The 17,733-nt window shown below is 44.3% G+C and overlaps 1 pseudogene; it reads right to left on the reverse strand.

The window, feature by feature from the left end:
* Positions 1–16,457: 16,457 nt before the first annotated feature.
* LOC136142784 (transcription initiation factor TFIID subunit 9-like) lies at positions 16,458–17,273 on the reverse strand (annotated as a pseudogene).
* Between the last annotated feature and the right edge of the window lie 460 nt (positions 17,274–17,733).

Consider the following 17,733-nt stretch of genomic DNA (forward strand, 5'->3'; position numbering starts at 1 on the left):
AGTTATGGGTGCTTTGTTACAGATTTTTGCCTCAGTGTGGTTCAAATTCCTGGTGAGAGGTGGGGGGATGTGGGCTTTTGCAGTCCTGAAGTGGCATATTCTGCTTCCCCTTCAGCCCAGGCTAAGGGAGGCTGCCCACCAACGCCCAAAGATTAGTCATCGATGGCAGTTCATGAGAGTCTTACTCTAGGAGCCTCCCCGCTTTGCTGTTTGCAGTGAGAAATGTAGCTGGTTATGTGACCCTCCCAAGAGCAACTGTAAGAACAGCAGACCAAGAGGGGCAGACGTGAAGAGCAGTACCAACTGGTTCTCCCCAAAATAGACTTTCAGAGGTTGCCTTACTAAGTGTTCCCTGAAACAGCCAGTCTGTGAATGTGGGGAGACATCCCAGGTGCACGGTCACTTTTAGGCTTGTCTCGTTATTTTCTGCATTTACTGACGCACATGATTGATAAAGGAACCTTTTCCGAAAGGCATTACAGCGTTTCAATCGACAGGATTTGTTCTAGTGACAGAAGTCTTGCTCTGCTCTCAGCACTTGAGGAGTGTTTAGTTTTTGTGTTTTGGGGGTTCTACTGCCCTGCTCTAAGCTAAGTTCAGGACTGTGGGAGGTTGGAGCAAGTGGTTTATGATTCTGAAGACCAGAGGACACTGGAACTTAAGCAGGCCAGAACTGGAGTTTGAGGGCTGCGGTAGGGGAACTTCTGGTCCCAGTTCTGTCCTAAAGCACTGTGTCAGACATCAGGACTGGATCCTAAAGCTCGTTCAGGGAGCCCTGACCTGGGAATGGGACAGGTGGCGCAGGGACCGCCTTGTATGGAGACTGGATCAACTGAGTTGTGTTGGTTTTATTTTGTTTTAAGGTAACTTGTGTGAGGGCTTCAGCTGCAGCCAGCCCGGGAGCTGGGGTGTACCCTTACCTTTAGCCATTCTTTTTGTCTTCAGCACAAATCCAATGTTCAAGTGAGCCAGAGGTGGGAAGAGCCATTTTGCTCCTTGTAGCTGTGGGCCTGGAGAGATAATGAGTTGATGGTCTATTTTAACCTCGAAAGTAAAAATGTATATTTTTTCACTACAGTTACATTGAACTGTAAAATGAGGAACAGCAAAGTATATATTTGATGCCTTCGGTCTTTTCATGATAATGTGCTAGCAAGTTGTGTTAGTATTTTACTCAGCCAGAGTCTCGTTCGGGTGCTAAGCATTGGGAACTGTATGTATATTGATCTTAAACGTAAATAAATACAGGGTGTCCTATATTTGGATTGTGACTTGTCGACTCAAGCTAACCTTACTGCCTCTCTTTCACACTTGTTGGAAAGTCTGTGGAGAACATAGTAGGTTGAGAATCTCCAACTCTGGAAAATGTACATGCTGTGAAACTGGGGTGCTATGTGAAAAAATAAATGTCTGATAACGAAGCGTGGCTCTGGTGGAGTCTTAGCGTCAGTCAGTATATTGTGGTCCGCATTTGGTCTCGTGTATTTAATGCAAGTGACGTGAAAAGGAGTTGGAGGTCTTCCCAGTTAAATCAAAGTCTGAGATCTGGTTATTTTCACCTCCTGGTGATCTGAGCTGGGTCCTTAAATATCTGTGCACACCTGACACTCGGCATTCATGGGGTATCATGGCCAGCTCACAGTGCATTTTAAAGTTCCACCGAACTGAAAACTTGGATTAATCTAGGGTCAAGTTTTTTGCCTCATCTTCTTGGCATTCTTTTTTGCGGTACGCGGGCCTCTCACTGTTGTGGCCTCTCCCGTGGCGGAGCACAGGCTCCGGACGCACAGGCTCAGCGTCCATGGCTCACGGGCCCAGCCGCTCCGCGGCATGTGGGATCTTCCCGGACCGGGGCACGAACCCGTGTGCCCTGCATCGGCAGGCGGACTCTCAACCACTGCGCCACCGGGGAAGCTCTCTTCTTGGCATTCTTTGTGCTCAGAAATGTTTCCATCATAATACCCTTACCTAGTGTGCAAGGGAAGGGGAGGGATCAGGAAGGGTTGGTTTTAAATTCCCACCAGGTAACCTGGCACCCCAGTTGCAGTTTCTTATCTTTAATACTTGGGTAATTTTAGGAGCCACCAGTCTCCTATCAGGTGGGAGTTTTATTCCGTACTGTGAATGCAAATTGGCCACACATAGGATATTTCCAATCTAGTAGTTCCAAATGCCAAACTAACTCTGGAAGAATCATGCATGATTTGGCTTATAAGCTTGACCACTGGAGACCACCAGGCCCTGACCGTTCCCAGGGATCTGAGATCATCTAGGCAAGTGGTTCCCAAGCCTGGTCCCCGGACCATCATCAGGGAACTTAATTCGAAATGCAAATTCTTGGGACCCACCCCAGACCAACTGAATTAGGAACCCTGGGAATGAGCCCGGCAATCTTCCTGTTAACAAGCCCTTTAGGGGACAGTGACTGCTCACTAAAATTGAACTACTGATCTTGCTAACCACATTTTACAGTCAGGGACACTGGTGCAGAGAGGCAAAAGTGACTTATCTAGGGTCTCAGCTAATTCTGAGCAAAGGGTAAAAATGTTCCTAGGGCCGACTTTCTGTTGTGCTACAGTGTCCATTCATAAGTTTGTTCCCTCTCCTGACCTTCCTTCCACAGATATTTACTGTGGCCCTACTCTGTATCAAACACTATGTTAAGAGCTCGAGATGAGACCTATAGGACAGAGTCCCTTCCCTCAAGGAACTCACAGAGACCAGATGACTTGCAAGGCAGTGCGGGGTAGGCACTATGATGTATTAGTCAGTGCCAGCTAACTGCTATCTATAACGAAGAGCCCTGAGAGTTCAGTGGCTTGACGCAATGAAGGTTTCTCATTCAATGTATAGTCCAGAGTGGATGTTCATGGTTGTGCCATTTTGCTTTGTGGTTATGTAGGGACCCAGACCCCTTCTTTGTGTGCTTCCGTCTTCCTCTAGGGCTAGAGAGTTTTCTCCTTTTAGCCAGTGTGTGGAAGAAACAGAGAACTGTAGAGAGGATACAATTTCTCTTCACACATCACTTCTATGCATATTTCATTTCCTGGAGCTCGGTCATGTGACAGGAGTTAACTGCAAGGGTGACTGGGACATGTAGTCTAGCTGTGAGCTCAGGAGGAGTAAGTTGCGGTGAACACAGCATCCGCCAGAAGGCACAAAGCCAGGTGGCTCTGAGAACACACAGGAGGGGCATCTAATTCAGACTGTGGCGATCCAGGAAGGCTTCATGGAAGTCTTAGAAGAGGGAGCGTTAAGCAAGAAAAAGAGGGTGTTCCAGGAAGAGGGAGCTGTGTGTGCTAAGGCAAGGCTGGAAAAGAGCGTGCCACCTTCTGGGAACTGCAAAAGAGTCTCCTCTGGATGGAATGAGGGGAGGAAGTGGCCAGAGTCAGGCACAAGGCCAGAAGAGAAGGCCTGGCATGTCCCAGGAAGGCATAAAGCACCCAGCCATTGCAGCCCGCTTTGAGATTTAAGCACAGTGAATGATGTCACTTCACTGATATTCAAGGAGTGGTTTGTGTTCTCCCAATTTTTTTTCCCCAACCTCCTCCTGAAATGCTTCACTGGAAGACTGTAAACTAGTGTTTCTGTCATGAACCAAGCCCGCTAGTTTGATTCGTTACATTTCTGGCATGTGTTTGGACAAAGGGGCAAAGCCCAGAACACAAGGGCCTAAGCCCTGGTAGGCAGGAGTCCTACCGGATGACATGAGACTTTATCCATCCTCAACTCTTTCTTTGGGGGCAGGGGGAGATATCAGGGGCTCTGAGGTGACCGAGAGGTGCAGGGTCCCCCTCTCCCCGTTTTCTTTGGCAAGAAGGCTTATCAAAGTAGAGAAATGAAGAGTTTAGAAATGAAGCTGAAATATCCAATTCCATTTGAATAAGGATTCTCAGTTGAGTTTATTTAACAATTTTGAAAAACCCCTGAGCCTGGAGGGGAAATGCTCCAAGTATAGCATCTCAATGGCTAAATGCAACTTCAGAGAGCCCTGCCATATTGTTTTGTAAATATAAGGTGTTCTGGAAGAGCCAACTTTAGTGTTTGCAGGTATTGGAGTGGTTTTCCCCTCCCTGCATTTTTCTTTCAAACACTGAATAAAAAGTATCTTTGAGAATAAGATTGTAACCCAGATATACTTTCCTTTATTTGCCCTGAAATCCTCTTAGCAGATTTGATAGGAAAAAGGAATTGGCACAGAAGCTGTATGAAATTTTCAAGGTTCACCTGTGAGTATCCTGTAGCATTATAAGCAAAAGCAACATCAGCAGAGGACATAAATATGTGTGTGTGTGTGTGTGTAAAATATTTATGTTCTCTGCTGATGTTGCTTATGATTATAAATGTGTATATTAAAAAATAACGACAGTAATCATTTGGAACATAGACCAAGGGAATCGGGGGCGGGGGGAGGGGTGTTTTATCACTGACAAATGTCTAAACAATTTTGGAAGTGCTGGTGCACGCTGATTAATAAAAGCAGACTGACTTTTAGTCAAATTTATTAATGTTTTTAAATTTTCTACCGAAAATGTACCCCTTATTCTTGTAACTGCGTGGACCGCTCCCATCCTTGGTACATCACTGGGGAACAGGGTACAGGCCTCCACCCCTGCATTAGACTTCATCAATGCTATGAGGCCGAAGGAAAGCCAAGGGGAAGAAAGATAATGCTTGGGGAATGAAATAAAGGGACCACAAAGCAAATTAAAGACAGATACGGAGAATCGTGATGCAGGACCTTTGAAATGCAAATGAAATTGGCTTGAACCTCAACCCACGTGTGCTGAGAGCCTGCATCTTTATCTTTCTGGAGATTCTGAGAGGCAGAGGTAATGGTGGAGGAGCTGATGTTTTTATCCTAGTCACTCGGAATGGGAAAGGGGCAGAATTTATAGACTATTTAGAGAGATGGGAGCTTTTTTAAATAGTTTATATCTAGGGCCACACATTGCACAACTCTAGGGGACATTGTTCTTATATTTTACACAGAAGATGCCCCTTGGAGTTTGTGAAGCCGCTGTCCTGCTCACAGCTCCCCGTGGCACCATCCACTCTTTCTCTGTCGGTCTTCCTCTCCCTCTTTGTAGATCTCTTGTTCTGCGTGTTGAGGGAAGGTGGGTAGATGGGAACTGCGGGGGTCCTGCCTGTGTTCCTAACCCAGGGCCCGTACCCCCTACACATCTCCCTTCGTTTTTCCTGTTTGTGCTCTGGGTCTAGGCCAGCAGTTCTCAGCTGGGTGCGATTCTGCCTCTGCTCCCAGGGAACGTTTGGCAACGTCTAGAAACGTTTTTGGTTGTCACAACTTGGGAGAGCATCTAGTGGGATCCAGGGATACTGCTGAACATCCTTCAGTGCCCAGGACAGTCCCACCACCAAGAATGATTTGGCCCGAAGTGTCAGTAGTGTGCATATTGAGAAACCTGCTCTGGAGGAGCCCCTCGGCCATCCTTCCGTCTCCCTCAATTATCCAGAGCTATGCAGCCTTCTCACCATCACCAGGAACGCCTCTTCATATGGCCAGAGCTACGGCAACAGGCTCTGCTAAACTAGTCCATTCGTTCAAATACGCCCAGGATCCAAGCAGCAAGGTAAATGAGTGAAGCAAGTCCAGAGTAAGATGAGAGATGTCAGTGGCCCATCTTCCTCAGTGGTGGGGAGCGGTAGGTGGGGCCTGTCACAGATTGGAGCTTGCACACCGTGTCTAGAAAGGCAGCTCTAGACTACTGCCATACAGGCTTCTGTGTTGCTAGCTTTCTGATTCTTCGAGAGAGGCTCAGTATCTCATCTCCCTTAACCCCCAGAAAGTCCCTTTTGTGTTATTTTTCATTGAGGCTTAACGTTGATACATACGTACGTGCACCAATGTTAAGTGTCCATCCCAATGAATAGTCAAGATAATCTTGAAGAACAGATTGGAAGACTTACAGTACTAGGTTTCAGAACTTACTAGAAAGTCACAGTAACTGAGAATGTGGCATTGTTGCACGTGTTAGACAAATAGAGCAATGGTACGGAATAGAGAGGCCAGAAACACCCACATATATATGATCCCTTGATTTACAATAAAGGCGCCATCATAATCCAGTAGGGGGTGGTGGGGAAATGGTGTTTTCAACAAATGGCGCTGGAGCAATTGGATATCCACATGGCAAAAAATGAACCTGGATCCCTACCATGCCCCCAAATTATTTCAGTATGGGTCTTAGATCTAAATGTGAAAGGTAAAACAGTAAAGCTGCTACAAGAAAGCACAGGATAATATCTTCATGAATTTCATAAAGAGGTTTTTTTTTTTTTAAACAGGGCATACAAAGCAGTCGCCATAAAGGAAAAGACTGATAAATTGGATTTCATTGAAATTAGGAACTTCTGTTTGTCAAAATTCACAGCTAGGAGAGTTTTGGCACACTGCAGAACAGTAGAACTTATTTGCAATACATCTGTCAAAGGATTCTTGCCTATTTTTTTTTATATGTTGGCCACTATTTCCAATTTAAAACACTGGGTGGGGGGGAACCCCACTGTGCAGGCTAACATGTCTGCGAGCCAGCTCGGCCCCTGCGTGGCCAGTTTGCAGCCTCACCTTTAGCGGCATAGGAGAACGATAGAAGCTCTCACATTTCTGTATTTCCTCATTCTTTCCTTGCCAGCCTCTGTAAGGGGAAGAAACAATGTAGAGATCTATTTCTCAATAATAAGAAATTTTCCCTTGACGGCAGAGTGGCTGATAATGAATTTATCACAATAATTGACACAATAATTGAAAAAAATATTTAAAATATGATTTGATCAAGTTTTTAAAAAATTGAAGTATAGTTGATTTACAATGTTGTGTTAGTTTCAGGTGTACAGCAAAGTGATTCAGATATGTATATATGTGTGTGTATATATATATATATATATATGTTTTTTCTGTTTCAGATTCTTTTCCATTATAGGTTATTACAAGGTATTGAACATAGTTCCCTGTGCTATACAGTAGGATCTTGTTGTTTGTCTATTTTATATATAGTAATGTGCATCTTTTATTCTCAAACTTCTAATTTATCCCTCCTTCCCCTTCCCTTTGGTAGCCATAAGTTTGATCAAGTATTTTTAATTGGCCTCCACTGTGTGTTCAGCCTGCTGGGCTCTGTGAAGTCCACAGCTGATCCGTTCTTCACTCTGCTCTCTAACTCTAAATTTTCTCAGCATCCCTGGAAGTCAGCTTCAAGCTGCGGTGAGGCAGAAGACGTGGAGAAATAGAGGTTAAACTTTTAACATTTTGAGCTCATTAATGTCCAACTTCCTCACTTTCGACCTCCTTCCCTGACTCTGGTTTCAGCCTCCTCCTTTTATTCTTCTCCCAAGCACCACTCTTCCTTAATTCTCTGATGGTCCAGTTGGAGGCAGTGGCGTCGGGTGGGAGGATAATTTCCTATTGTCGCCTCTTCTGATCCCACTGTTAGAATGAATAAGAAGAGGTGGAGCCTGAAGGATGGCATTCTGGCAGCATAGCACACTGGTTAAAAGCATGAGATTGGGAGTTTGCCTGGACTCAAATCCTGGCTCCATCTCTTTTATTTATTCATTTCCATTCTTTTAAAAAAATATTCTTTTCCATTATGGTTTATCATAGGATATTTTCTTTAAATTTTTCTTTTATTTTAAAATTTTACTTATTTTTGGCTGCATTGGGTCTTCATTGCTGCGTGCGGGCTTTCTCTAGTTGTGGTGAGCGGGGGCTACTCTTCGTTTCAGGGTGCGGGCTTCTCATTGCAGTGGCTTCTCTTTTGTTGTGGAGCATGGGCTCTAGGCATGTGGACTTCAGTAGTTGTGGCGTGTAGGTTCAGTAGTTGTGGCTCGCGGGCTCTAGAGCACGGGCTCAGTAGTTGTGGCGCACGGGCTCAGTAGTTGTGGCTCATGGGCTTGGTTGCTCCGCGGCATGTGGGATCTTCCCGGACCAGGGCTCGAACCCGTGTCCCCTGCACTGGCAGGGGGATTCTTAACCACTGCACCACCAGGGAAGTCCCTACCATAGGATACTGAAAATAGTTCTCTGTGCTATATGGTAGGCCCTTATTGTTTATCCCTTCCGTATATAAAAGCTTCCATCTGCTAACCCCAACCTCCCACTCCGTCACTCCTCCAACCCCAACCCCAACCCCCTCCCCCTTGGCAACCACAAGTCTGTCCTCTATGTCTGTGAGTCTGTTTCTGTTTCATAGATAGGTTCATTTGTGTCATATTTTAGACCACATATAAGTGATATCATATGGTATTTGTCTTTCTCTTTCTGACTTACTTCACCTAGTATGATAATCTCTAGGTCCATCCATGTTGCTGCAAATGGCATTATTTCATTCTTTTTATGGCTGAATAGTATTCCATTGTATGTACATACCACATCTTCTTTATCCGTTCATCTGTCGATGGACACTTAGGTTATTTCCATGTCTTGGCTCTTGTGAATAGTGCTGCTATGAACATAGGGGTGCATGTATCTTTTTGAATTATAGTTTGTCTGGATATATGCCCAGGAGTGGGATTGCTGGATTGTATGGTAGTTCTATTTTTTGTTTTCTGAGGAACTTCCATACTGTTTACCACAGTGGCTGCACCAATTTACGTTCCCACCAACAGGGCAAGAGGGTTACCTTTTCTCCGCACCCTCTCCAGCATTTGTTGTTTGTAGACTTTTTAATGATGGCCATTCTGACTGGTGTGAGGTGGTACCTCACTGTAGTTTTATTTTTTTAAAAAAAAATGTTTATTTACTTATGGCTGCGCTGGGTCTTCGTTGCTGTGCGCGGGCTTTCTCTAGTTGTGGCGAGCGGGGGCTACTCTTCATTGCGGTGCTCAGGCTTCTCGTCGCAGTGGCTTCTGTTGTTGTGGAGCACGGGCTTTAGGTGCGAGGCTTCAGTAGTTGCAGCACTTTGGGCTCAATAGTTGTGGCTCGTGGGCTCTGGAGCACAGGCTCAGTAGTTGTGGTGCACTCAGTTAGTGGCTCCGCGGCATGTGGGATCTTCCTGTACCAGGGCTTGAATCTGAGTTCTCTGCATTGGCAGGCGGATTCTTAACCACTCTGCCACCAGGGAAGCCCTCACTGTAGTTTTGATTTGCATTTCTCTAATTAATAATTTGCAGTGTTGAGCATCTTTTCATGTCTGGCTCTGTCTCTTAATAACTGTGTGATCTTAAGTAAGTTACTTGCTTCTCTGTGCCTCACTTCCTCATCCATAAGTTACCAGTAATAGTGCCTATATGTTAATATAAATATAAAGCACTTAGAATAGTGCCTAGTAAGCATTAGACATGTGTTTGTTAAATTAAAAATTGACAGTTGGTGGTTGTCAGGCCTTGGCATTGTGTCCAGTGTTGGGAAGTAGAAGACACAGGCGCTCCTATCTCAGAGATCATCTCAGAGCCCCAAAGCCCTGGTTTCAAGATGGGCAAACAGCTTGGCCAAACTGCTCTCCCCTTCTTCGAACTGGCCAGAATGTGACCACTGGGTCATTTGATGACATTTTTCTTGTGGAGCCTGGTAATGGCTGAACTCCAAAGCCCATCAGAAGATGATTAAGGTCATTCTGTGGAGTATTCTCTCTCCTAAAATTTAAAACTAGAATTATTATGCAGATGAGGAAGTTTTTAACCCTGAGAAGTGAAGTAACTTACTTAGGACATGGCAGCATGATAGAGAAAAGCCTAGATTTCCTTGAACAGACTCTTAGTAGAAATACGGATATTAAAGGATGCTGGTGGGGGCTCAGAAGGATTAAGGACAATTACAGAGAAAGCCTAAATACCATAGAGAAACTGAGTAGAAATCTGGACTAGGAGGCCATGAGGAATGGATTCATGTAGTTATGTTACATGGTAAAGGGGACTTTGCCGATGTAATTATGGTTGCTAATAGCTGACTTTAAAGTAGGGGAATTATCCAACAGGCCCAGTATGGTCACATCAGCTCTTAAATGCAGAAGAGGAGGACAGAGAGATGTGAAGCATGAGAAGGACTTGCAGGTGGAAGGGGCAACGTGATGAGGAATGCAGGCAGCCAAAGAAATTGAGAGAGGCTTCTAGCTGACAGCCAGCAAGGAAACAGGACATCAGCCCTGTAGTCACAAGGAACTGATTGTGCCAACACCTTGAATGTGCGCGGAAGCAGATTCATCCCCAGAGCCTCCAGAAAGGAATACAGCCCTGCCAACACCATGATTTTGTTTTTATTACAGAAGTGTAATATAAGAAATTTATGTTGTTTGAAAACACCAAATTTGTCAGAATTTGTTACAGCAGTGATAGGAAACTAATACAAAGTCCTTATTCTACCAAGAATTTCCTGGGTTTGGAGTAGGAAGGGATAGGGGAGAGGCCAAAACATAAAAAGCCCTTTCTGACCTCTCCCAGCATTCATAGTTTTTAACGAGACTGTCTTGAAAAGTTTAAAAAAAGGTCGTAGAGGTACAATGGGTTCTTCTAGTGGGTTTCTAGAGGAGATTCTGTTCCTATCTACATCAGTCCTGCAGGGTTATTATTTACTCCCCAGTTCATGAGCCTGGCCATGAAAGCAGCATTTCTTAGCACAGTTATAAATAGATGCTGTAACAATGACATTAGGAAAGTGAGCATCAGAGAGCTGGACTGTGTGGGGTGGGAGTTAGGAGTCCCTGGAGACTCCCACGTCTTCCAGAGGAGGATCCTAGGGCCAAGTACTGGCTCCTGGGCCCCAGATGTCCACAACACAGAACAGAAAGAGAAAGAGCAAGAGATCTGGGATCAGAAGGCCTGGGCCGGAGGTTTGATGATCACTTCCAGGCTGTGGCTGTGTGACATTCACTTCTCCTAACTTCTCCTTGGCTTCCTCTCACAAAGTGGAGACGAGAAGATCCACCTTAAGGAACTGTAGCCCCAATTAAATAACTGTAGCCCCAATTAAATAACATGATGCACGTGGAAGCATTTTGTCAGCATCACATAAGTCACGGTTGGGATTTGTGACAACTGTGATACTGACACAAAACTTAAGTCAACAGACATCAGTTGAGTTCTTCATACAAAACATCTTGGAGAGCATAAAAGAGACCCTGCCATGGCTCCTGCTGATGGCAGATGTGGCTGCCGACATGGGACCCCCCCACAGCCGTATCTCCAGTATCCCAGAGGATCGCTACCTTCTTCATGGCTCCAGTGTGGGGCAGAGGCAGGACGTGGAAAGCTGCCTCCTACCTCTTTTCCACTTCCACCCAAGGTGGCTTTCTTGGGAGGGCTGGGGGAAGCTGAGGTAGCTACGTTGAGGGATTCGTGGCATTTTGATTTCTGAGTGATTTTTCAGGTAAAAACCATTTCTCCAGGAGCATGGTATGAGGAGCTGTGCACCTGTGCATGCGTGTACACGTATAGTGGTGGGCCTGGGAAGAGGCCCCCACAGCGTATACGGAAACACTGAAATTAATTGACGTGAGATTGGGACTAAAAAGAGAGAGAGCCATTCTGTTGAAGGTCAGGTTCCTCCTGATTGGGGAATCTCAAGGGCCTGTGGACTGCAGATAGGATCTGGACGTGATGCACCTGTGTTCTGTCCTACCTTGGTCTCTGTTTCTGGGAGGGCTGGAATGGTTAGGTTCTGTAAGTGGTTACGTTCACAGGGCTTGACTTTTATAACAGCAGGAATGGTACATGTCTGGTTTCTGCAGGTAAATAGAAAAGGAGTGTTTTCAAAAGCTGAGTTGCCGGAAAATGATTATGGGAGTATCTGGAATCATTCAGGGAAACCTCCAGAAGCCTGCCAGCTTCCAGGCAGCAAATATAAATAAAAGAGAAAAAAATGAAAGCATTTGGCAAATATCCCACCCCTAGGACATCTTAATAGTGGAATTTATTATCTTACAAAATAAAAAGTCCTAAGCAAGAGTGGTTTTGTGGCAGATTAAGTGGCTTGACAACCTATCCACAACTCAGGTTCCTTCCATCTTTTTGCTCTGCCGTCTTTAGAAGGTTGTAATTCCTCAGACTTGTCTCTTCCTGACCACAGGGTGGCTTTAGCAGTCCCAACCACTTTATTCTTAACAATAAGGTGGGAAAAGCTATTTTCTCTCATGTGTCTATTACTTTTTAGATTTTAAAAAAATTGACATGAAGTTCACATAACATAAAATTCACCATTTTAAAGTGAAGAATTCAGTGGCAGTACATTCACAATGTTCTCCAACCACCACCTTTATCTAGTTACAAAACATCCTCGTCACCCCAAAAGGAAACCCCATACTTTAAATGGGGTTTAATTGAGCGGTCATAGCCCATTCCCCCTCCCCCAACCCCAGGCAACCACTCAGCTGCTTTCTGCCTCCGTGGATTTGCCTATTCTGGACATTTCATGTAGATGGAATCATACAGTATGCGACCTTTCTTTCACTTAACACCATGTTTTCAAGGTTCATCTGTACTGTAGCATGTATCAGGACTTCGTTCTTTTCTATGGCTGAGTAATGTTCCATTGTATACCTGGTAGACCACAATTTGTTTATCTAGTCCTTCATTGATGGACATTTGGGTTGTTTCCATATTTTTCATATTATCAATACTGCTGATATGAATTATTTGTGAATGAGTTTTTGTGTGGACAAGTATTTGTATTTGGTGGCAGGGGGGTACATGCTTAGGAGTAGAGTTGCTAGGTCATGATAATTCTGTTTCACTTTTTGAGGGCCCGCCAAACGGTTTTCCACAGCAACTGTACCATTTTCCTTCCCTCCGGCAGTGTTTGAGGGTTTCAGTTTCTCCACAACCTTACCAACACTTATTTACCCTGTTTTCTGGGAAAGCCTAGTGCATATAAAGTGGTACCTCATTGTGGTTTTGATTTGCACCTCCCTAATAACTAATTATATCTCGAGCATCTTTTTTACGGGTTTGTTGGCCATTTCATTTGCCTGTTTTAAAGCTTCCCTCCAGAACTTACATGATGCTCACATTTTATTTCTCTGGGCCAAGAAGAGATTCTTCCCCCTTCCCTGTATGTTATTTGTGGAGCGTTCATATCTAGTGCCCCTGATACAGTTGCAGGTGTAAAGTAAATGCCAGGTGAATGGATAGACACACAAAAAGCCACTGCCCGCCCGTCTTTCCTGTTGTTCTTTGCTGATAGAAACCCAGTTTGGTTCAGGTAATGGGTAGCCATATGATTCACGGGAGGCTAAACCATTGAGACGCTGGTTGGCTCAGTGTATAAACACTCCAATGATGAACTCAGGAAGGAAGAATGAAGACAATAACAGGGCTGGTTTAGCTTTACATTTTTAAAATAAAAAAGTACTGTCATACCTTTTGACCTAATAATTGTACTTTGAAGCATATGTCATAAGCAGATAACCAAAATGAGAGAAAAAGTGGCAAGAAGATAATCATAGTCTAAGAAGCGCACTTTTTATAATCCCATTCCCCTTGCCAATGGTTGGTTTAGGGTGGACATATGGCCAGTCCGTCCCATGGGATGTCAAGACAGGTCTGCTAGGGAGACTTCTTGGAAAGGTTTCCTCACAAGTCAAAAACAGACACTTTTGAATGTTAGTGTGTGAGGGTGTGATGGTTGTAACTGCTTCAGACACCTTGCGACCATGAAGAGACAAACCTGAGGACAAACCCAACATGCTAAGGATGGTGAACAAGAAGATGGGAAGGATGCTGATGGAATCATTGAGCCATTAATTGGCCTTCTCTGAAACCACACTACCTTTGAACTTCTCATGTGAGACAAGAAGTCTCCCTACGTTTAAGCCATTTTGACTCACTTGCAGTCAAAAGCTTCGTGAGACACACAGTATGAATTGGATGGCTCTTGTCTCTCTAGTTTTCATCCAAAAATTGAAAGCTTAGGTTATAATAGCTGGCCTCCTGATTTCCAGCCAAGTTTTCACTTGTTCAAATAAGTGTCAAGATGTGGTGGCTTTGTGATGTGTCGACTTGGCTAAAAGCTGGTACTACATTTCTCAGAGTTCCCTTCCTTGTATGTTTCTAGTTAGAGTTGGTCACAGGAGACATTTGCAGGAGGTTTGCAAAGGGGAAGTGACGCAGTCGCCATGTTTCGCTTTCAGAAACTCAGCATGGGTCAGGCCCTATTAACAGTGAGTGCACATTTTCCTGGATCTCCTGCTCTTGTTTCCAGAGCAGCAGTCAGGTTCACAATTCAGCTACCGCGGGATCTCTTTCCTCAGCTTCTCCAAATCCTGGGTCAGATGTCAGTGTGGCTTCATGGCAAGAGCACCAGCTTCTCCTGCTCGTCACCCAAAACATCGCGGCTGGAGGCTTGGAGATCAATGCAAGTTCCAGTTTGTTCCTTGCCAGTTCCAGTGGCCCCTATTCTCTCCTACCTCATGCCTACCTGATCCCAGGCTCTGTACCAGACACAGAAGAAGCAACCAAACCGAGACCGTTTCACTTCTTCCCATAATTGCTCAAGGTCAAATCCCTATAATAAATTCCTACTCTACGTCACTCCTCATGGTTCTGTTTCTCTGACTGAACCCTGTGATACACAGAGTCAAGTTTTCCTGATCCCAGGTTTTAGCTTTTACATCCTATTCGTAGCAGTGAAAGAAGTTTAAACGAATGGAGGTAAGCTCTCTAAAATAGACTCAATTATTCTTGCTGGCTTAAAAGAAGACAAGATATCATGGTTTCATCATGGCATAGCATCGCATCTCTAGATTGGATATGGATGGTGGGTCACCGGTTTGCACCCGCTGACCTGGGTGTTTTAGAATCCATCCATCACTTACGTAGGTATTTATGAGTATTCGGATGACATGCTGAATTTACCCATTTTATGTGAATTTTGGGGTTTATTGCCCAAGAAAGGATATACTCCTCAGTCTCCATCTTTACTGTATTAATTATCTATCTCCATCAAAATGCTGTGTAACAAATCACGGTGAAACTCAGTGGCTTAAAATATTAACTAAAAATTTAATGTGTCTGAGGGTTGGTGATTTAAGCTGGGCTCAACTGGGCAGTATCTCTGGTCTTGCCTGAGCTCACTCACATTATCTGGCGATTAGCTGACTGTCAGCTGGTCCATGATGGCCTTGGCTAAAATGAGTGAGGTTACTCGGCTGTGCTCCACACGTCTCTTATCTACCAGCAGGCCATCCTGCACATGTTCTCGTGGTGTTGGCAGAAGGCAGGAGCGAGCCAGTCCAATCATGGAAGCTCTTTTCAAGCCTCTGCTTGTGTCTTGTTCGTCTCTGTCTGGGTGTCCTAAAGTAAGCCACATGGCTGAGCCCCAAGGCACAGCAGAACACTGCAAAGTTACTTTGCAAAGAGAATATTGAAACAGGGAAGGGTAAAGAATTGGGGCAATTTTTGCAGTCTCTCACAGTTACCAACATTCTCCCCTCAGAGGTGTTAAGTAACCATGTCAGCTGCTGCTATTTCCAGAACCATTTCATTTCCAGTATCTAGATTTCTCAAGGCTTGTAATTGCCACGTTAATGCGTGATGCAAATTGTTCACTGTCAAAACCACTGTGTTCAAGCCTTGAGCTCAGCACCCCCTCTCATTAGGATAAGTAATCGCCTTAAAAAGCTGCAGTTTTGTGCAATGAGCTTGCTTTCGTCTTTTCTTCTCATGTATCTTATGAAAACAAATGAGTAAGGGATCACAAAAACAAAAACTCCAGGGGTGAAGAGTTGCTGACAAATAGACAAATATATACTGTTAGGCTGAGAATAAACTGAGTGTTGGCCAACATTGCCTGAGTTCTCCATCAGAAACGGTGAGGAGCAAATCCACTCTAAGTCAGTTGCATATATTACTGCTTATTTTTAATCACACTGGTTTTATAGACAGTAATTATAAACATATTGTAGGCTGAAAAAAACACAAATTTGGGGCTTCCCTGGTGGCGCAGTGGTTAAGAATCTGCCTGCCAATGCAGGGGACACAGGTTCGAGTCCTGGTCCAGGAAGATCCCACATGCCATGGAGCAGCTGAGCCCGTGTGCCACAACTGCTGAGCCTGTGCTCTAGAGCCTGCGAGCCACAACTACTGAGCCCGCGTGACACAACTACTGAAGCCCATGCGCCTAGAGCCCATGCTCCACAACAAGAGAAGCCACCTCAATGAGAAGCCTGAGCACTGCAATGAAGAGTAGATCCCCGCATGCCGCAGCTAGAGAAAGCCCGTGCGCAGCAACGAAGACACAACACAGCCAAAAAAATACATATATATAAATTAAATAAAAATTTTAAAACCCCACAAATTTTAGGTTCTTTTTCTTTTTTTCCCCAAACTGATGAATTACAAGTTATTTTTTACACTTAAAGGCTGACGAAAAACCACTTCTAATCCTATTAAAGTCCAACACAACATCTCAGATGAAAAATATGGTAACCATATTTACTCATTAAATACTGTTTTTTTAAAACACAACTCGGAAACAGCCAGCACGCATGTTTAATCTCAGTGCGATGGATTCAAAACCAAGTATACGTATTACATGCATCAAAGCTAGATTGCAAATTATCATAGTCACGTCATAATCTTCTTCACATTTTCTTTTCAATGCGTTTGATGATTCATTGGCAGTATCTGTGATGACACCATGTTAGTTGTAATGAAAATGATTTTGAACCTAATTTCATGAAGGAGTAATTAGAACATTCTGAACTACTGATGTTGCAGGAATTGATGCTTTTACAGATGGAGATTTTGAAGTGGGCATCTGTACTGTAAACCTCTGAGGTTGACTGGAGTCCCTCCTTTAGTTGACACAGACATGGTTTGTTGGGTTGGTGGGCCAAGTGGGGGAGTACTTCGTCTGCTAGTAACTGAACCAACACTTAACTGCGGAACTGTTATTCTCCCCGCAGAAGTAGGTACTTTTTGTGGTAAAGACTTACTTAAATCTATAATTTGGAGCAGTCAAACAATATCTATCAGGTGGCAGTCTAGGGCCTGAATATAGCTTCATCAATGGCAAAGGGATTTGATTTCTTTGCCTTGCAATATCTAATAAAAAATCTCTTGTGGGGAAGAGAGGTAAATGACTGGGCAGCACGACACTGGATGGCCAGTCGCACATCATCTGCATCAACTGTAGTTTTCTTAGCATGACTTGAATAAATTTTTGCATCATATAGAATTGTGGTTACATATCGGAATGCAAACTCCAACATCTGATTTATAACTCTTGGCTCATATTCTGTAATCCCCATATCCTTTAGGATTTGTGCCATCATCTGTGTATCTTGCGGCATGCTCTTGGGAGAAGCCATCTTGCCAGACTCCATGATATACGGTGATCAGACTTCTCGAACTAAATCACCCACAGTAACATATTTCAGTCCTGATCTTGATGGAAGTTCTTTGCCTAGTGCGGTTTTCCCAATCCCTGTTGTACCGGTGAGCAGGATGTTCCAAAGCAACATGGTCCTCACTGCGCTTGCTCAGGACGCCTCTGCACATGCACCCTGCACGTGACAGGGAGGGGCCAAATTTTAGGCTCTTGAAGTTCTTGGTAGCTTTGCTATTCAAGAGGGGTATGTTCGTTAGCAAGATTTCTAAGAGATGCTCATTATTCACTAAAGGTGCCCACTACATATTTGTCTTAGTTTGGGTACCCCCAGAAGCCAGTCCTGAGACAAGGATTCAAGTGCAAGTAGTTTATTTGGAAGTAAAGCCAATGCCAGTAGGGAAGTGAGGAAGTGAGACAAGTATGGGAAGGCAGCCAATAAAAGATACATTATCAGG

This window comes from Phocoena phocoena, chromosome X (genome assembly GCF_963924675.1).
Source record: "Phocoena phocoena chromosome X, mPhoPho1.1, whole genome shotgun sequence".
Lineage (NCBI taxonomy): Eukaryota > Metazoa > Chordata > Mammalia > Artiodactyla > Phocoenidae > Phocoena > Phocoena phocoena.